This window comes from Ochotona curzoniae, unplaced genomic scaffold, assembly GCF_017591425.1.
Source record: "Ochotona curzoniae isolate NIBS_2020 unplaced genomic scaffold, NIBS_Ocur_1.0 contig_64, whole genome shotgun sequence".
In the NCBI taxonomy this organism is placed as follows: domain Eukaryota; kingdom Metazoa; phylum Chordata; class Mammalia; order Lagomorpha; family Ochotonidae; genus Ochotona; species Ochotona curzoniae.
The window spans coordinates 39,152,488-39,174,339 of record NW_024466502.1 but is presented as its reverse complement, the minus strand read 5'-3'; the positions used below and the strand labels follow the sequence as shown (position 1 = coordinate 39,174,339).

The 21,852-nt window shown below is 38.4% G+C and overlaps 1 protein-coding gene across 3 annotated transcripts in view; it reads left to right on the top strand.

Annotated features, from left to right (window-relative positions):
• Positions 1-21,852, top strand: part of ELF1 (E74 like ETS transcription factor 1) — an 89,862-nt gene that overhangs the window by 14,822 nt on the left and 53,188 nt on the right. The window contains exon 1 of one of the 3 annotated variants that reach the window (XM_040991327.1): positions 2,699-3,073. The exons of 1 other annotated variant lie outside the window; for it this stretch is intronic. The gene's annotated coding sequence lies outside the window, so the exon portion shown is untranslated. Of the gene's footprint in view, positions 1-2,698; positions 3,074-10,532; positions 10,895-21,852 lie in introns of those variants that run through there. One more of the 3 variants, XM_040991328.1, reaches the window with a different exon arrangement.

Below are 21,852 nucleotides of genomic sequence, written 5' to 3'. Positions count from 1 at the left end.
CCTCCCATCCAGCTCCCTGTTTGTGGCCTGGGAAAGTAGTTGAGGGTGGCCCAAAGCTTGGGACCCTGCACCTGTGTGGGAAACGCGGAAGAGGCTTCTGGCTTCGCATTGGCTGAGCTCCAGCCATTGCAGCCACTTGGGGAGTGAATCATGAGACAGAATATCTTCCTTTCTATCTTTCCTCCTTTCTATATCTGACTTTGCAATAAAAATAAATCTTAAAAAAATGTATTTATTTATTTGAACGGCAGAACTAACAGAGAAACAAGGAGAGACAGGGAGAGAAAGAGATATTCCATCTGCTGGTTCCCTCCTCAAATGACTGCAGCTGCTAGGGTTGGGCCAAGGTGAATCCTAGAGCCAAGTCTTTTTTCTCATCCTCCAACATTGGTCCTGGGCCCCAAGAACTTAGATCATCTCTCCTGCTTTCCCAGAGGCACTTAGCAGGTAGCTGGATCAGAAGTGGAACAGCTGGGACTCCCACCAGCATCCATATGGGATTTCAGTGTCAAGGGGGCCAGCATTATGCAATATATAACATTGCTGGCCCCGGTTAGCCTAAATCATATTAAACAAAGTTATCTCACAGAATTATTAAATGAGCACCCAGGATTATTTAGCTAATAAATAGTAGAGGTGGAATTTGGAATACGTTGACTCTAGAACCTGTAATGAATTACTTACCCACTTTTGTTCTTTGCCATTCCAGTATGTGGGGATTGATTTCTTGCATTATACATAAAATGAGGGTATACTTAACTGCAGGTGACATGGTAATGGAAATCAGGAATCATCTCCTTAAGGAACAACTAAGATAAGTTGTTTCTGCTGGAGAAGGGCAGATATATTCCCATTCATTTTATGTCTACATGTTGGTGACCCAAAGTATTTTAAAAAATTATATTCCAGATATGTGTTATCAAACAGCAAGGTGATCTGTATAAATGCATTTCTTCTTTAGTGGTAGAAGTATTCGTACTTCATATATAAAATAATATTCATTTTGTCTTTCTGAAGACCTCTTTCATGCTATTGCTAACCTTGAAATTATGGTGATATACTTACAGAATATGCCCATCTTACTGATTTTCTGGAATGTCTTCACATCTAAATATTTGAAAAAAGAATTTTTTTTATTTGATGTGCAGAAAGAGAAGGAGAAGGATCTGTCTGCTGGCTCACTCCCAAATGCTCCCAACATCCCAGGCTGAGATAGGCTAAGGATAAGAGCCGGAAACTCAAAGGTCTCCCATGTAGGTGACAGGGACGCAAGGGCTGGAGCCATTCCCTGCTGCCTCTGATTCTCTGGTAAGCATTAACAAGAGGCTGAATCAGAAGTAGGGCCAAAACACAGCCTAGGTTTTACAAAATGCATTGCACGCTTCCCCAAACGCATTGCAGCTGCTGTGCTGAATCCTCTCGCGGCCCCCTTCCCCAGTACTCTTTAAGTACATATATCAACTTTGTCATTTGTTTATTTTGACCTCCTTTTCTATCACCCTCTCACCCTGTATAAGTTCTGATTAGGTTAAAAAAAAAGATTAGGCCTACATGGATATTGTCCAAAATGAATTTCAGTTGTGAGAAACAACTTGGGGCTTTCCAGTGAGTAGGGCTGTGAAGAACTTTGTTTCTTTGTGTTTGGGTTCCGACTAAATAGGTAACATCAGCTAAATATGGCATGTAATAATGAACAAATTGGTGCGTTCTCTCTTTCAGTATAATTTTTATTGATAACTCATTCAGCCATTGAGAAATTTCAGTAAGTAAACAACCAGTGTTCAATGGACATAAGTAAGTACTTACCGGGCAGAGTCAGTTATAACTATTAGGTTTTGTAGCAGTTTGTAAAGTTTCTGAGCCAGTGACAGTTTGTGCCCTCATCTGTGCTCTGGTAAAGGAGAATAATTAACTCCAAGGTAATTCACAGGCAAAAACCTTGCTAAATTCTATTTATTTTTTGACTATTGTTAGGGTAAGTCTAGGGTAGCTCATTTTCTGATGTGTGAGAGATTTTAATACGTTGAGGCTTTTAGAGATTATTGAGTAAGTATGCACTCTGTGGCCAGGGAAGTAGTTACAGTCAGGTTTCAGTGGTTTGGGCACCTTTTCAAATGGGTGAAGATTTGGAGAGCAAGGCTTCACTGGTCACATTTGACCCTTTTGGCTGGTTATGTACAGTGTAGGAGCTGTTATCAGTGCACTTCGGAGGTCAGCAATACATGTGGCAAAGTTTTTTTCAAAAGGTAAAACTGACAATCATTTGAAGCAGTAGAAAGGCAAAGTATGATTATATTGACATTTTTTAAAAATAGGGTTTTATCAACCTTGCAGAACCATTTTGTTATGTTGGTTTTTCCGATACTTAGTGTCTGTCTTCTGAAAAACTTTGTTAACCAGATTAATTCACACTTACTTTTCACTGAACTTTGGATTTTCAAGTGGATTATCTGTTTTGTGAATTTATATGTCCACAGGTAGTATGCACTTTGCTAGCTTTTTCAGATTACATAGCAATATATTCCTTTCGTATAAGGGTTAATGAGTAGCTAGATTAGATTCACCAGTCCATTGTTACATTAAGCTCCACGGAGTTTGCTTTTTCTTTTCCCCTTTCATACTTTATTTTTTTTTCCTTTCATAATTTTATTTACTTGGTACATTAAAGTAACTTTTTAAAAGTTAAGGTTTTATTCTTTAAAACAACATGCTGTTAATGTTGCTTCCATGTAGATTGTTGTTCTGCTTTACTGTTATATTTAAATTGTAGCAATTAACATGAGTTTAATCATGGTAGATCTTGTTCCTTGGCTGTACCTCCCTCTTTTCCTACTCATTTCCCTCTGTTTTTTAACCTGTGGATTTGCATGTGTGACCTAGCAGAATAATTGGGTCCACAGCAACATGGGCGTGCCTCCCTTAGATACACTTAGTTTCATGTATGACTCATAAGCCGAAGCACAGACACCACTTCCCCAATCTACAGGAGCCATTTTAACAGCTTAAAACTTGCCGGATTGCTTTTAAATTCCAGCCCAAAGGACTGTATCTAAATGAGAAAGAATGTTTGAAGGTAACTTGCTATGATTTTGTGTGTTTGCTTTTGGCTGTTTCTTGTCCGGATGAGGGGAGAATGGTTCTTACCTGTGGAAAGAACATGGCTGAATGTGTTCTTTGACTCTGATAAAATGTGTGTTGTCAGTCACATGCCTGATTGCGTTTAACTGCTGGGGGAAACTAGGCATTCAAATTTTGGAAAATTTTGGATCTTCTTGGTGAAACTTTTTTGAACTTTTTTTCTTGGTGATTAGCTTACTTTTTCCCGAGTGATTTCAGAGTAAAGAGGCTTTTTCATTTTTTATATACCACAGAGCAAGCCAGAAGCCTAATTCTCATTTTTAAAACTGAGTTGTATTTGTGGATGTTATAATTATTTCTCCGGTATTATAACATTAGAAACCATTCAGGAACAATGGCTTTGTTATTTTAGCTAGATTAAAGTTTTGGGACAACTCTAGCAAGTGTAAGTAGTGTTCATTGACCATTCTATCTCTTTTTCTCTTTTGTAAGTTAATGAAAGTATAATAAGTTATTTCATTCTGCAAATTAAATTTTAAGGAAAGTGGTCACTTAGATAACAAGTCAAAGTCAGTATTAAAGAGAAAGAAAGACTAGAATGATTTATTTACTGATAGAAAAAAAACCGAAGCTTTTAAATTCATGCTGAAAACTTGTTCTGAGTAATAGCCTTAGAAGCCAAGCTGCCTGTACGGAAACATGCTGTTCAATTTTGTGTGTGAAAAGGTATGAGTCCACCTCATGGCCTTCCATCTATATAACACTGTTCTTAAAATTTGCTTATTTCAAATTTTAAAAGCTTAAAGCTTTGTAAATAAAAAGATTGCTGAGTCTTCTCCTGAAGTATTTACTGTCATCGAAATTGTAAGTGTAGATTCTGTTGTGCCTCAAAATACTAGGTATTAAGTTGAGTGCCATAGTAATTTCTGAAGCATTTATGAAACTAAAATGTGAATGGAAATAACATTTAAATATGCAAGGATTAAATGAATTTTTAGGAGATAAAATTGGTCAAGTTAGTTGTTGACCACAAATGCAATTTGGTTCTTTAAGAGTTCTCGCTTACCAACTTCTTAAGTGGTTGAAATCTTTATCTAATGACTGAAAAGATAGACAGTTATTATTTCCTTTTTGAAAGGATTGTTTATATTAGCATCTCAGTTCTGAAATCTCACAAGAAAGGCACAGCGGACATTTTACCAGTTCTGCTCCGAGCCATTTGCTATCCTATTTGTTTGCATGTTGCTGGTTTAGTCAGTCTTTGAGTAAGCAAAGGCTGTATTTACCGCTAGTGCAGTCTGTGACAAATCTTAGGAAACTTGTTTTTCCTTTTTAGTTTTTAAGGACCACTGATCATAGGAGAAAATTCAAGAGGCATGCAAATAAGATTTTGTTTCCTAAAGAGAAGTTGAGTAACTTGGTTTATACAATTAGGAAGTTGGTGCAATTTAAATGCTTATATAAGTATTTATATTATTCGTATTATGTAAGTATATATGTGTTTTTTATATTTGGTCATGAGTGAGGTGAGGTTTAAGTAGAAGAATGAAGGGAAGAAAAGAGGGAGGTAACATAATGCTAGAAAGACTTTATGAAGTAGTCCTCTCCCCACTCTTTTCCTAAGATTGGATGTGAATTAAACTGTCATTAGAAGTAAACATAAAGTGCTGAAAAAGAACGAAGCCTTTCCTCCTGCCTCACTTTTACAGATGTGAGGACACAACAGGCAGAAGAGGTCCTGTGACTTGCTCCAGATCATGAGGTGCCTGGTAGTGTGTTTTCCAGCCTCGAGCTACTTCTTGCTAGTACACAGACAAGTGATACTTTGTTTAAAAGGTCTATATTTCCTTAAGAGTAACTAAAAGCTAATTAAGTTGTTTTGTGATAATTTAGCTTAAGAATGAGGGAAAACCAGCCCACAGATCATGTAAGGGTCCACAGAATCATCTGGTATGATAGAACTCAAAAATCGTTTTAAGTGGATAATTTCTTGTGGCCTTACATTGATGTTACACATGTCCAAACGGCCCTTGGCTGAAAAATAGTTCTCCACACCTGATTAGGTTAGAAGATCCAAACAAATGTCTAACCAATAATTTTGAAAATGAGTTCCACATTATTTCCTTTTTCATTAGAAAATGATGAATTTATTTATCTGTAGTAGCTTTTAACAGAATTTTTGATAGCTGAAGATTTATTTATGATAGTGCTTATTTAAGATACTCCTGGACTCATACAAGGAGATGAGAATTTAATTTGAATTCCTAGATACAAAGACAGGTTTCCACTTTACTTTATAATGTTTTAGAAGGACAAATAGTAGATAGTATGGTACTTTATCCTACTTGAATGTTCGTGTGTGAGACTTTGCATATGAGTTTTAGAGATCTAGAGGTCTCTAAGCTCTTTCATGTTAACTTAAACTGAATTTTCACATAATTAGTAATTCCATTCATTTGTGTTTGTCATGCCTTTTTCCCCTCATCCTTTAAGAGCTTTCTATAAGTATTTTTTAGAATTTAATGGGGAATGCAAAGTCTTTGCTTGTTAGCTTTTTGATGTATTTTATTGGGGTGGTTAGAAGTTTTCTTTATAAATATTTCTGAATCTGAAATTGTGATTTTACAAATCACTTTGTTTTTAATGGTTGGATCTCCTGAATTTTTGAGGGGGTAACACAGTTCATTATTAGACCCTCTACAGTTTGGACATCACCCTCCTCAGCAACAGATAGCACAAAGGTTAGTGATGTGAGCTCTGTCTTCATACATTTAAATATTGGTTGGGAAAACAGGACTTGGGATTGAGAGTAGCTCACTCACTAGATGAATTCAGTGTCAGACTGCCTACAGGAAAGGAGGATTGAAACTTCAAGAAACCAGGAAAGTTTGTCTGGTAGAAATTAAGAGTATTGAAGAACAGCTTTTACTTAGATTAAGAAGCATGTCTTCACAAATAAAAGGAGTGCAAGTGCTTTGAGGACAGTTTTTTTCTTTTTCTATACCTGCCTTTTTCGACCTTTGATTTAGTACCAAACACATAGGAGCAAATAGGTATTATTTGCCGCATTAAAGCCTTAGCTATACTGTTATGCTCTCTTATGCATCAAATCCTGTTGGCTGGGTCCTGCTGAAGTTAGGGATGCCATGTGTTCTGTAGTTGAACCTGAGTCAGGTAACTGCACGTTGAAACTACTTAAAGAAAAAAGGAGAACAGCAACAAAAAACCCCAAACCAACCAAACAAAAAATACTTAGCTACCTGGAATACCTTTTATGCAGTGATTGTCATACTTTAGTGTAAAATCACCTGGAATCAGGCCAGAGATTCTGGGTTCATTAGGTCTAGAGTTTGGTTTTAGCAGTCAGCATTTTTACTAAGTACCTCAGCTTACTGTGATGCAACTGCTTTAAGCCACACTCTTAGAAAGAATGTCCAAGTTTAAGACTATGAAAAGTGATTAATTAGTTGTTTGGTATTTTAATATTTGAATTTTAAGCAACAATGTTTTGAAATCTACAGTATCTAGTAAGGAAGGAATTTGAGTAGTATACTTTATTATCAATATTAGAACCTATTTTGCCTCCTTTTCCTATCCCAATTATTCTTTTCATTGTTTTTATTTATTTATTTATTTGCTGTGCTATATGCCTTTCAATGATCTAACTCTTCATCTTTTCTTTACTTCTTCACTCTATAACCAAGCCACTGCCATATTGACCATGATACATAATTTAAAACTTTTGTTTTAGTGTAATTACTCCACCTCTCTGAATTCTTCCAGTGTTGGCTTTTTTTTTTTTAATTTATTCTTATTGGAAAGGTAGATTTTTTTTTTTAGATTTATTTTTATTGGAAAGTCAGATATACAGAGAGGAGGAGAGACAGAGAGACAGAGAGGAAGATCTTCCATCCAATGATTCACTCTCCAAGTTAGCACAACTGCTGGTGCTATGTCGATCCAAAGCCAGGATCCAGGAACCTCTTCCTGGTCTCCCACGTGGGTGCAGGGTCCCAAGGCTTTGTGCTGTCTTCGACTGCTTTCCCAGACCACAAGCAGGGAGCTGGATGGGAAGTGGAGCTGCCGGGATTAGAACTGGTGCCCATATGGGATCCTGGCGTGTTCAAGGTGAGGACTTTAGCCTCTAGGCCACACTGCCGGGCCCAGAAAGGCAGATTTACAGAGAGGAGAGACAAGAGAGAAAGATCTTCTATCCACAAGTTCACTCACCAAGTGGTCTAAACAGCCAGAGCTAAGCTGATCTGAAGCCAGGAATCCACTAGGGAACAGGATCCAAGACTTTTGGCATCCTTGATTGCTTTCCCAGGCCACAAGCAGGGAACTGGATGGGAAGTGGAGCATCTGGGATATGAACTGACACCCATATAAGGGCCTGGCACAAACAAGACAAGGACTTTAACCACTATGCTACTGTGCTGGGCCCTTAAAGTATTAATTTTTTTAAGTTCAGTTGGTGCTTTAAGGATTCTGTGTTCCATAGCCTTGGAGTCCTAGGAAAACCATCATCCGTTTACTGATGTAAGATGACAGCATTTAAATACCATTCTCTGTCAAGAAATACATTGTGGTTTATTGTTGTTTGAGTCTGGATGAAATAAATGTTTTAATAATGTGATGCTTGGATATGATTTTTGAGGTTGTTTGGAAATTAAACCTTATCACTGATTGAACATTTGTAGGCTTTGCCATGCACTATATCCTGTTTAAAGGGAAATAATTAGCTGTTTAATGGGAAGAGGACTCCAATTAACAGAAAATTAAATGCCTGAAAATGAGCCAGAATATTTTACTCCTTTAGAATCTATTTTATATGAAAGACAGAAAATAACGTTACTACATCATTTAAAATGGTTTGGATAGTTTTCAGCTGCATGGGGGCAAAAATCTTTTGTTAATATGGAAAAACTGCTTAGTAGAAAGTTGCTGTATTGTTTTTTTTAATCAAATAAGCTGTCTACTCTTAAAAAAATGGCTATTGGCCTATACTTCTTGGTTCTAGAAAATAGAGCTATATTAGAAAAATACACATTGTGTTAACTATTCATTATATTGGCAGAAAGAGAAAAAATTGGCAGCTGATCTTTGTGTAAATTTCTGTGCAAGAAATGCCTCTTAATCTTCAGAGAACTTGGGCTTCTCTTACAGAAATTCAGTACTCTTCCTTTATTTACTACTTACTATCGAACAGTAGAATTTCAGCTCTTCTGTATCTTCTTATATTGTAGTCTCATTTTTATCGCTAACATCAAAAACCAAAAAAAAAGGATACCTTTTATAGTTTGTATCAAAAGTAGTTTTATCATTTTTATGTGAAAAAAAATTTCAAAGTGATATGCACATAATCTTCAAAATCTGATGGAATAGAGCATCACTGTGGTGTAGCAAGTTAAGCTGCTGCCTGGCGTATCCGCATCTCCACATCCTGTATCAGGAGTCCTGACTGTTCTGCTTTTTACTTGTTTATTTACTTATTTATTTAAGATTTTTTAAATTTGAAAGGCAGAGTTACAGGTTTAGGGAGAGATCATCTACCCATTGGTTCACTCCCAAAATGGCCAGGCCTGAGCCAGGCTGAAGCCACATTTTGGGACTCCACCCTAGTGTCACCCATCAGTATAGGAACTCAAGGACTTTTGAGACATCCTCATCTCTTTTCCCAGCCATGTTAGCAGGGAGCTAGATCAAGAGGAGCATCCAGGAGTTGAGCAAGCTTGTGTGTGCTTGCATGCAGTGTCACAAGGCCGGCCCCATCTACACTGCTTTTGATATAGCTTCATTCTGTTAACACCTGGCAGGTGGCAGATGATGGTTGAAACCCTGAGTTCCTGTCACCTGCATGGGAGACTTGAATTCCTGGGCCCTGGCGATTGGGTTGGGTCTTGCTTGTGTCAGCCTCAGCTGTTATGAGCATCTGGGGTGTGAATCAGTAGATAGAAGTTCTGTGTCTTTCTGTTTGTCACCTTTAACAATTAACAAAAAAGCCCTAATTGAGAGGTCTGAAAGGAAAAAGCAGCTTTCCTCCCATCCCACTTTCTCTCAGTCCTGCTGCTCAGAAGCAAATACTTTTTAGAAAAAAGTTTTTACAGGCCCTGTGCAATACTTTAGTGGTTAATGTCCTCGCCTTGCATGTGCCAGGATCCCATGTGGGTGCTGGTTCGTATCCCAGCTGCTCTACTTGCCATCCAATTCCCTGCTTGTGCCCTGGGAAGGCAGTAGAGGATGGTCCAAAAGCCTTGTTACTCTGTACCTACATGGGAGGCCTTGAGAAGGCTCCTGTCTCCTGGCTTCGGATCAGCTCAGCTCTGACTATTGAGGCTACTTGGGAGTGAACCAGCAGCTTGAAGATCTTTATCTCTCCTTCTCTCTGTAAATCTGACTTTCCAATAAAAATAAATAAACCTTAAAAAAAGTTTTTACATTTTTAATTTCTTTTTTCTTGGACTCTGTGTTTTGTATTCTACGCTGTTAAGGTTTGTGGAAAATGAAATTAGAAGATAAGTTTAGGAGAAAAAGAAACTCGTGCATTGAGTGTGTATCCTAGCAGTTGAGACACTTGTGTTCCCATGTTGGAGCATTTGGGTCTGATTCCCAGTTCCAGCTCCTGACTGCGGCTTTCTTGAGAAAGCAGTGTTGACTTTAGGAATAGTTTCTTACCACCAATGTGGGAGATCTGGAGAGAACCCACCACTCCTTGCCAGCTGTGGGCCACCCATGTGGGAGATCTGGGTAGAACCTACCACTCCTGGCCAGCTGTGGGCCACTTCTGGCATTTAGAGAGTGAACTCAAGGATAGAAATATGCTTGCTCAAAAAGTAAGTTTATGTTTGGTACTAAAAATTAGGAAACTCAGTTTTTTAATCATATAAATTTTCTTTGAATGTCTTACAGTCATTTCAAAACATTTGTTTTCCAAAATAAAACATGGGAATTTTCTGTCACAATTTCATATTTAGAAGCTGTTGAAGGTAGGGTGAACTAATATGACCTTACACATTAGTATCCTCTATATGATCTTTGTACCTGTTCAAAGTTGTGTAATATAGTTTTGAAACTCTAAATGCAACTGCAGTTGATTATTTTTTTCCAAATTTAAACAACATCCATGTGCTAGCCCAAGAAATACTCCTTGTTTTGTATTATAATACTGTTAGTTACTGGAGATAATTGATTTCGTACATTTATAAATAAGAGCAGAAATACACTGGAGATGTGCTAAGAAGACAGTAATAATTCTTAGATTCTCAAAATGAATGAGATAATTCTTTCTATTTGAAGCCTATTTGTTCGAAGTGCAGTTATTTTTCTTGAAATATGATGTGTTGGTGGGAGGCCAGTGGGGAACAGGAACCCTGGGGCTGTAAATAGGGAGTGCTGGGCCAGGTGGGATAAGAGAGACCTAGAGATAGGGAACAAGAAGTACAATGTGGGGTTCCTGCTAGTGAGGATGAGAAAGAACATAGAGAGGCTATTGAGAAGGACAGGTGGTGGTGGGCCATTTTTTGCCATCATTTCTGTGCTTGAGTTCTTCCTTGAGTCACTGTGAGAGAGTGCCTGCCAGATAACCCTGTCCTAAAACACCACGATCGGAACCACATCCTGTTTGATGCAATGTGTTGAGCTGGTGCACCAGTTAGATTTCTTGAAGGACCTGGTGGCACGGGTAACTGACATGCGAGGATGGGGAAGGACAGCCACGTGGATGGGGACAGGAGCCCTTGCTGGAAGTCAGAAAGCACACAGCGGTGTTGGGAGAATGGTGGGATGAGAAGCAAAGGCAAGGAGGAAAATCTGGAGGGTGAGTCTGGGGACAAGGATGGGAAAGGGCAGAGGCGCTCTACAGCCTCCTCCAGAGACCAGCCACTCCTCTGCCCACTCTGAGAGCCCTCCAACCCCCTTCTCGCCTTTTGCCTTTGCCTTTGTCCCTGGTGCCCCTTGACCCTTCAACACCTAATGCAGAAGGGAGAAGGACTAAGAACACCCCCTACCCTGTGATGTATCCTGTTTTAGTTGCTTTGTGGGGAGATAGAAGGTGGAGTTATTCTTATGTTTATTAAAATAATAAATAAAATGTTTTTCTTTATAAGAAGATACTCAATTGAGAAAATACTTAAGAGACCATGTGTAACACAGTGAATAAAACTGTTGCCTGTGATGCCAGCATCCCATATGGTTGCCAGTTTGTGTGCTGGCTGCCCCACTTATGATCCAGGAGCAGAAGATAGCCCAAGTGTTTTGGTCCCTGCATCCCCTTGGGAGACCCACATGAAGCTCCTAGCTCTTGGCTCTGACTTGGCCCAGCCCTAGCCGTTATGGTTATCGGGGAAGTAAACCAACAAGTGGAAGGTCTCCTTCTCTCTGTCTACCAAATAAAGAAAAAAGAAAAAAGAGGTGTTACTTTAGGAGCACAACATTGACTATCAAGTGTGCATTAAGTTCTGTTTTAGGAAAGACTGGTGATCTGAAGCCCCCGTGGGTTTTATGGGCAGTAAAATATAAGGAATCATTTTGGGTTCTGACTTCGAGAATAACACTGAAATCAAATGAAATTATATTTGTAGAGCTTATATTTAGAGCTTACATAAAAGTTAATCTAAGTAGCTGAATTTACTCAAGATTACACAGAATATGAGGTGTATGAGTGGTGAAGTCATTTTTACAGATTATTTTGTTGGGAGACAGGCAGTAATCCTGAGAAGTGAGCACCTCTATTTTAGTTAGTTAATTATTCCAATCTTAGTATATGAAGTGAGCACTAGTTACAGTTAATTGTGTTTGTTAAAATGGTTTGAAGCAGGCAAGATACGTTTGTTGAGAATTCTGTTTGGTTTCTGTAGAGTGGAGAGTTGAATAAATTCTGTTTGGTTTCTGTAGAGTGGAGAGTTGAATAGATATGACAATAACAAGTCAAAGTTTAGATATATAGGGAAGTAATCTATATCTCAGTACAAAATACTTTGTTACTGACTTTTCATAAACACTTCCCACTGTTCCTACATTTTGTTTCTGATACATACTTTGATATATTTTCACATAAGCTATTGGGCTATTTATAAAACAAGACATAAAGATATAGCAGAGAAGACAGGAAATACTTGACGCTTGTATGCTGTATCTTAGTCTCTGCTTCCTGTCAGTTAAACCGCGATGAGGGGAACAGAGACACAGATGTACATTTGCTGCTTTAATTTCTCATCAAGGAGGAGACCAGTTAAGTACAAACCGTGTTTCCTTAAACTTTTCTCATTTGTTGATTCCAGGGATTTGGAGGCTTGTTTTAATACTGTATGGCTTTTATACGTTTTCTAGTGGTAATTAGATGCTTGATAATAGAAAGTAGAAGGAAAGACACTTTTACATATTCAAAAGATGTTTACTTTTGTGACAGTTTTACAGGTCATAAACTTGTATTTGGTATAAATTCACTTCGAAGTGATAAACTAATATTTTGGTCTTGGAATTTCAGTGTCTGAACACTTATCTATGTATAGCTTTCAAACTTTCTGACAAACTAAATGATATTTAGGGACAACTTAAGATGAGAGATGATGTGGAAAGTCACAGAAGTTGTCTTTTCCAAGAAAATACAATTAGTAAATGATAGAGATGGCACTAGAATGCAGTTGTTTTCATGGTGGGCTCTATTTCCTGTTTAGGAAACATCCATTTTCATTTACTTACTGTTTTACTACTTCTCAGTGATTTAAACTTCTAGGATTACCTCTCTCTGTTCCACTTAGAGTACCCCTTTCCCCCTTTCTGTCTTGGAGAAAAGGAGGTGCTACTTATCTCCAAAGAAAGAGCCTATCCTGTATGTGTGTGTTTGCTTCAATTTTGATTTTATTTCTCACAGATATTTATCCCTTTCTGTTTCCTTATCAATTGGGTAATTTATTTATTTTCATTGCATTGTTGTTTTCTTCTTCATATTATGTACTAGTTATGGATAAGGATCATATGTTATTTCTTTTAGATATGTGTTTATTTTTATTGGAAGGGCAAATTTACAAAGAGAAGCAGAGAGAGAGGTCTTCCATAAGCTGCCTCACTCCCCAAATGGCCTCAGTGGCCAGAGATGAACTGAGCTGAAGTCAGGAGCTTCTTCTGGCACCCATACAGGATACCAGTACTACAAGGTGGAGGATTAGCCGGTTGAGCCGTGCTGTCAACCAAGATTATGTATTATTTAACTGGCGTATGGTAAATTTCGTAATGACTTGTTTGGAGGAATATATACATGCACAGTATTTCTCCATTCTGGAATCAACTTACTAACTAAACAACTATAGAATATTTCTTACCAGTTGTCTTTATGATTTATTTATAAGAAGTAATCTTATGAAAAGTTTCTGTCCTGCTTCAGCTTCCCTCCCCAGTGTGTTTCTCCTGTTAACAAAAATCATGTGTCCTAGTGAAGTTATTACCCTGTCCCAATTAAAAGTAGCTGTAAATTGGACCTCTAAATAAGATGACTGAAAAATAGCTTAGTTATCTTAGGTTGGAGGGCATCAGAAATCTTTAATTTTGGGCTTTATCTATAGAAGGTGCCTGTTCCTCATTATGTGCTTGTTTTTCCATTAAGTAGAAGGAATAATTTGCAGAACCACCTGCTTCTTCTCTTTCTTATTTTGTGATGTCTCTTAAGTTTGGTATGCCCCAGTAAGAAATTTTCTTTTTTATTTTAGCTTATAGATTGAAGTGTTTTTATTAGCAGAGTAAAACTTTTGGCAAGGAGGGCTTAGTTGAGACCCACCTATTCATATTATGCTGTTTTGATGAATAATTTTTTTTCAGCTGAAAGTTAATAAAGGATACTATAGTTTTAAAATCAGAATATCATTAAAAAGTAACCCAAACCTAAGAATTCAAATCTGCTTTTTTTTTAAGGGTTATTTATTTTTATTGGAAAGAGCAGCCAGGACTTGAACTGGTAGCCATATAGAATCCTGGTGCTTACAAGGTTAGAATTTAGCCACTAGGTTATATTGCCAGGACCCTCAAATCTACTTTTTAAAGATTGAAGGAAAAATTACAAAGCTAGGTAAGTTTAATTAAGGAGTTTAAGAAGAAACCAATTCAGTAGTTCTTTTATTTATTAAAACTTGGTTTAGTGGGGCCACTCCTGTCCTGTGGCAGGTTGAGCAGCTGTGCTTCCAAAACAGTTTCTTCTGTCCTGGACCTTTATTTTTTCTGTGTGTTATTTATTGGTAAAGGTCATATGTATTTGTTTTTAAATCAGAAGATGCATGTATGTTTTATTTTGATTATAGTAAAGGCAAGTTTCACATCATTTGCTTTTAGGAAGCTAGTGCAGCGTTCTATAAAATGCAACCACAAAAAAATGAGAACACATCTTATACAATTTGATGAAAAAATTCATTAAGAGAATTTTTTAAAACTTTTATTTATTTGAAAATTGAAACAGACTCATCCATTGGCTTCCTCTAAAAGCCCTGCAATAACCTGGTTGGGATGACCCAAACCAGGAGCCAGGAATTCAGCTGGGGTCTCCCACATAAGTGGGCAGGAACACAACTATTTGAATCATCCCTTGCTGCCTCCCAGGGTGTGAGTTAGCAGGCAGCTGGAATTGGAATGGAGTTAGGACTGGAGCTTAAGCACTCTAGTATGGGATGTAGGCATCTCAAGGGGTATCCTAACTGTTGTGTCAAATGCATGTCCCAGAGATACTCGCATACCATATTGAACCACTGCTCTGCTTCAAATTCCAACATTTGACAATGCCATGAAGGCTCAAATACTTAACTTCTGCGACCCATGTTGTAGACATGGATAAAGTTCCCAGCCCATAGCTTGGCCCTGACTTAGCCTGCCTGTTGCAAGCATGTGGAGAGTGAACCAGTGATGAGCGATCTCTGTGTGTCTCTCTGCCTTTCAAATTAAATAAATAAATGAGAAAAATAATGTGTTCTTTGACTTAGTTTGATAATGTGAAAAATAATGTGTTCATGTGGTCTAATTTGACTTTCAACACAGAGGGTACTCTTAAAAACTGTCAAAGTGTATTCATTAATTAAGAATACATTGAAAAATTATGATGTCTTTTCCTTTCAAATAGCTTACCAGATAGGACATAGGAAATAATTACTGAGTAACTTACAAAAATGAACTTTGTACTCAATTTTGCTACAGTACATGCTGTGACTTGGAATTGATTTAGCTGATTATGATAACTTGTAGGGAAGGTCTTAGACACTTGTCCCTTTGCTGCCCTTTGTTTCTCCACACCAGTGTCTGGCAGATAGGTCCCTAGTGAGTGTGTGTTGGACAGATAAGAAATACATGTAGTATTAATAAAATAAGAACCATCTACTACATAGGAAAAGACAGTACATGTGTCATTCCTGAGGGTAGTTGTAAAGTGAATGCTTTTTGTTAAATCCCAGTATGTTTTTCATTATTAAACTTCAATTCACTAAAAATCAAATTAGAAATCAAAGCAAAATGGAAGCCCTGAGATTACTGCAAGCAAATCAAGCTTGCCTGAACCTGTCTTTGGGTTTCTGATTTATTATCACTTCTTTCCTAATCTTTGAGAATGTGTGAAATTTCTTGTATGTGCAAAATCATTAGTAGGTATTTAGATGTTTGAAGATTAGGTAAAGTAATGTGACATGAGGTATTCCATCAAGTGATAATGTAATGAGCTTTACTGTGTTATTTTATAATTTCTCAATGTACTTATACTCTTTTAAGTATTTTGTTGTTTAAGATTTATTTATTTGGGGCCCGGCGCTGTGGCCTAGCGGCTAAAGACCTTGCCCCAAACGCCCAGGATCCCATATGGGTGCCAGTTCTAATCCCAGCAGCAAAAAAAAAAAAAAAAAAATTATTTGAAAGGCAGAGTTAGAGAGATAGAGAGATGTTATATCTGCTGTTCATTCCCCAAATGGCCAAAATGTCAGGTGCTGGGGCTGAGCAAAGCTGAAACAAGAACCTGATATCCCATCTGTGCCTCCTATATTGGTGCAGGGAATCTAACATCTTGGGCCTTCTTTACTTTCCCAGGCACATTGTAGAAGGATAAATTGGAAGTGGAGCAGCCAAGACTTGAACCAGTATCCAAATGGGATGCTAGCATTACAGGGACAGTTCAGTATGCTGTGCCACAATGCCAGCCCCAGTGCTGAAATATTTCTTAAAATCAAGAATGTGATTGTTGTGTAGACAACCTTGATTTTCTGAACTTTCCAAGAGAACTAGTGCAAAGCTGTAAATTATCAAACATTTCATCTGAAGGTCTAGATTGGGATGCCATTTTCACAGGAGCATCTTTCTTCTGAACATTACCCTGAAAGAAAGTGATATTTTTTTTACTTTTGCTGGTATCCGTTTCTTTGCTTTCCGCTTCTTTAATTTTTACTTCTTTAATTTTAATTTTTAAATTTAATTTTTAATTTTCTCTCTTCTTTAATTTTTAGTTCTCTTTCTTTCCCTCCCTCCTCCTTTCCTCTCCTCTCCTCCCCTCTCCTCCCCTCCCCTTCCCTCCCCTCCCCTCCCCTCCCCTCTCCTCTCCTTCTGTTTTTTTCATTTCTTTATTTCTTTCGAAAGAGTTACAGAGAGAAAGAAAGACAAAAATCTTCTGCCCATTGGTTCACTCCCCAGATGACCCAGTGGCCATGGATGGGCCAGGTAAAAGCCAGGAATTTCATCCGGATCTACCCTATGGGTAACAGACATTCAAACATTTGGGCTGTCTTCCTTTTTTCTCAAGCCATTAGCAGGGAGCTGGGTTGAATGTGGAGAAGCCGGGGCATGAAAGGAATAGAAGTGAGAGGCAGGAAGGGAGGAAAAATATCTCCTTTAGTGATCCACTCCCTAGCGACCCACAATAGCTCAGTTAAGTCAGACTAAAGCCAAGAACCAGGAACTCCATCTAGGTCTTCCATGTGGATGGCAGGAGCCCAAGTCCTTGGGCCATCATTTACTGCCTCCAAGCTGCATTGGTAAGAAGCTGCATCAGAAGGGAGTAGCTGGGACTTGAGCAAGGCACTCAAATAGAAGATGTATGATATATAGGCATCCCAAGCAGAGGTTTATCCTGGGGACCACAATGCCTGGCCCACTTTCACTTTGATTACTTTGTATTCTTTTCATTTCCTTGATTCTTAACACTTACAAACACTATGTTATCTTTACCTTTTCCTGTAGTCATTGCTTTTTTTTAAATTTGGGAGACTTAGTTACAGAAAGAGGGAGAGGCAGAGATCTTCATCTGCTGGTTATTTACCAAATGGCCAGGACAGCTGGGACTGGGCCAAGGTGAAGCCAGAAACCAGGAGTTTGATCTGGGTCTCACACGCGAATGTAGGGACTCGCACACTTGTCACAGTAGCAGGGAGCTGGGACTCAAACTGGCACCCATATGGAATGCTGGTGCTGCAGGTGGCAGTGTATAGTGCTATGCCACAGTGCCAGCAGCCTGTCTTCCTTTTAAGTTTAGATTCTACTTTGTGAAGTATTTCCTTGACTTGTGATCGCCTCCTTCTGAAATAATAAAATACACCAATTTAGCAGCATTTAATTTAATTCTACCTTGTGACATATGGTTGTCTCTTCTTGTTCTTCTGAACTGTATTGTAAGCTTCCTGGGAACAAGGCCATGTACTAACTTTTTGTGTTTTCTACAATACTGATCTTAAGGAAGGTTCAATAGATATTTATCAGCTTTTACCATCACATCAAGTCAGTCAGTAGTAGCAGAGTAGCAGAGATGTGTCTGAAGAATAGACCGTTCGATTAGTTGTTTATACATCAAACAGGCATAATACATCTATGTACTATTAGGAAAACTTAATAGCAAGATCATTATTGCATTTTAGTTAACAGTAACTTGAAAAGAATATATAGTTTTCTGAATATATTGAAGAACATAATTAGTTATAGGAGTAGTATGTAAGATTTTTTTCTGTATAGAATTATACAATAGGCTTATACAAATTCATTTGTAACTTATAAATATTCAGTATCTATATTGGAAAGGTGGATATACAGAGAGAAGGAAAGACAGAGAGGAAGATCTTCCATCCAATGGTTCACTCCCCAAGCAGCTGCAATGGCCGGTACTGCACCAATCCGAAGCCAGGAGCCAGGAACCTCCTCCAGGTCTCCCATGCAGATGCAGGGTCCCAAGGCTTTGGGCCATCCTCAACTGCTTTCCCAGGCCACAGGCAGGGAGCTGGATGGGAAGTGGGGCTACCGGGATTAGAACCAGTGCTCATATAGGATCCTGGCGTGTTCAAGGCAAGGACTTTAGCCTCTAGGCCACCGTACCGGGCCCTTCTTCTATGTTTCAAGAATTTTATAGTTTTGCATTTAACATGTAAGCCTGTGATCCATTTTGAATTATATTTGCAAAGGGAGTAAGACCTGAATCTAGGTTGCTAATTTTGCATGTGAATGTGTACTTATTCCAGCATAATTTGTTAAAAGAATTATCTTCTCTCCATTGTGTTGCCTTTATTTCTTTGTCAGAGGCTCCTTGCCCACATTTTTGTGGGTCTGCTTGGGGGCTGTTAATTGTGTTCTGTTAATCTTCTCTTTCACAAAAACTCCATTGTGTTTTTAGTGTAGCTTAGAAGCTTTGTGTTTAAGCTTGGTTCATGGAGTATTCCCATTCATTTTTTCAGTATAGGTAATCAAATATTCTGTCTGACAAATCTTTGACTGCAGTGTCTCACACTGTTGCCATACCATGATCCTCTCAATGGAAGCCATTGATTTGTGTTATGTTGAGAAGTTAATCATATTTTCATTTTTGATAAGAGGCTCCTACTGCAGGCTGAAGAGCCACTGGATGTGAGTAGATAGAATAGAGGTAATGAGGGCTCCACGGATGAATGCATGAAGCAGCCAGCACCACTAATGCAGTCTGTGGCCAAAAAGGGGTTTAAATGATCTTTAAAGTTAACCTTTATCTCATGGCGTGTCTCTTTAAGAGTGGAACATCTCATGACATTATAGTTTCTATAGATGAGTGTTATGCAATGTGAAAATTAGAGGTGAGGAACCTAGCAGTACAGTAAAATCTTCTGGAGTACCTTCTAAATGTGTTGGCTCAGTGGCACTGTGCAGTGAAACGCTGGTACTGATGTGAATCTGCTCTTTTCTATGTGGAAACCCACTGTGCTAATGCACATGTACTCTCTCCTCTCCTCCCCTCCCCTTCCCTGCCCTCCCCTCCCTTCCCCTGTCTTCTCCTCCTTTTCTTTCTTTCTTTCTTTTTCTTTTTTCTCCCCCCCCCTCCCCCAGGAAGGGAAAATCATAGCCAGAAGAATAAACACTCACAGAAATGAAACAGAATTTCTCTGCAAGTTAATGCTTGTTTGTTGTAGAGAGAAATTCTTTAGCTGCCCAAACAGGTTTTACTGATAAGGACATTTTAACATGCTTTTGTTCCCTGGCCAGGTGTGCTTTGTCAGAGTTCAGAATTTGGATACTAGAAAGAAAGAGTCTTTCACTTAATTTTTAAAGTTTACTGAAAAGCAGTTATTGACATTTTGATAGTTAACTTTTCAGCATTTTTGAGGAGAGAAATTTAAAATATTGCCATGACCAAAGTCAAAACACTCTATTTGAATACTGATGGTTATTTCTCTTTTCATTTTGAATTATGTTATTTTCAGTACATGCTCTGAAAAGGAGTTAATCCTGGGAGCACAGGTATGGACAGGTCTAGGTATGTGATCTGTTTGGCTGCTTTGCAAGGTGCTATAAATGCTGTGTGAGTGTAATCTAATGCCAGGTTGGCCCCAGTGGCCAATGATGGAAAGTGGAGAACTATGTGAAAGAACCGGAATTTCAAGTCTGGGTAGTGAGTAATTGCAGTCTGCCCCAGAGTCCTGGAACTGCTCATCTGAGTGTCAGCAAAAAGGCCATGGCATAGAGAAATCAGCTTGTTTGGTTTGATCATACTGAGTTTTTTCTTTTTCTATTTAGTATGGTTGGAGCTAACGTGAGCTTGTCAGGTTGCCAAGACTTACTTTAACTTTACAATAGTCACAAGAAATTGGCTGGAGACTTTATAAAATGTATCTGGTTGTTATTTATTTATATCAAAATTGGTTACATTTGATAAAAGTCTAGGTACTTCCCTCTTCCCTCTCTGCCCCATTAAATAATACCCAAGATGGAAGGCTACCCTGCCTCCAATTTAAAAAATACCCAATTTAAAGGATGCCCAACTTAAAGGAGCTTTGTGGGATAGCTATTTAAGAGATGTTGATAATACATTCTATAGTATCAAAATAGATTCTAAAAACATATTTTAAAATTTTTCTATACTTTCTTAAAATACTTGAATATTTGGATAAAAAAGAGATTGGGATATGGAAGGTAGTTTCTTTTTAGAATAAAATTATGATAATTGTTGATTATAATCAGGAGTGATGTTTGCTTTATAATTTATTTTTTCCATCAGTTTTGTGGACAGCATGTGATTTTTGGGAGGGCTATAAAGGGAGATTTCTTTCAAAATTGTGGTTCTTTCCTTATTCCTGTAGGATCTGAGAGATGATTATGCCTATTTGGGGAGGTCCACATTTCTTTGAAACTACATTTTGGTGTCTTGTTTTTCCTTTGTCACTTTTTGATGTGGATAATAGCAATAATAACTAAATAAATAGGAAAATTAATAAGTCATCATGTATTTCTTTTCTTTTATAAAGCTTTATTTATTTTTATTACAAAGTCAGATATACAGAGACAGAGAGACAGAGAGGAAGATCTTCCATCCTATAATTCATTCCTCAAGTGACCACAACGGCCGATGCTATGCTGATCTGAAGCCAGGATCCAGGAACTTCCTCCAGGTCTCCCTCGTGGGTGCAGGGTCCCAAAGCTTTGGGCTGTCCTGGACTGCTTTCCCAGGCCATAAGCAGGGAGCTGGATGGGAAGTGGAGCTGCCGGGATTAGAACCGGCGCCCATATGGGATCCCAGGCGCATTCAAGGTGAGGACCTTAGCCACTAGGCCACGCCACTGGGCCCTATTTCTGATCTTTTTTCAAGGTTCATTTTCTTTATTTGTAGGCCAGAATTAGAGAAAGATCTTCCATGTACTGGTTCACTCTCAAAGTCTGTGTCAGGCCAACAAAGCGAGGATTCTAAAACTCCACCCGGTCTTTCATGTTGGTGGCAGGGACCCAGCTACGCATGCCATCTTTGGTTTTTTCAGGCCTATTAATTATTAGCTGGAATGGACACTCACATGGGATGCAGAGTTGCAGGTGGTAGCTTTATCTTCCGAGCCACAACACTGGCCTCTGAAAACACTGATCACTAAGTGTTTTTCCCTCCTGTTAGGGCAAATTTGAAGAAAATGAAGATGTGTATTTTTGGACATATTTAGATATGTTGTTTTTGGAGGGCACTGATGTGGATGTATCTTATACTGGACTTAAAGATCAGAAACTGGGCTACTATTGGAGACTTTTATAATTTTCATGTATATGCTTACCTAAATTTATGTTTTAAACCTTTTAGCTAAATTGATTTTATTTATTACAAAGTCAGATATACAGAGAGAAGGAGAGACAGAGAGGAAGATCTTCTATCCAATGATTCGCTCCCCAAGTGACTGCAACAGCCAGTGCTGCACTGATCTGGAGCCAGGAGCCAGGAACTTCCTCCAGGTCTCCCATGCAGGTGCAGGGTCCCAAGGCTTTGGGCTGTCCTGGACTGCTTTCCCAGGCCACAAGCACGGAGCTGGATGGGAAGAGGAGCTGCTGGGATTATAA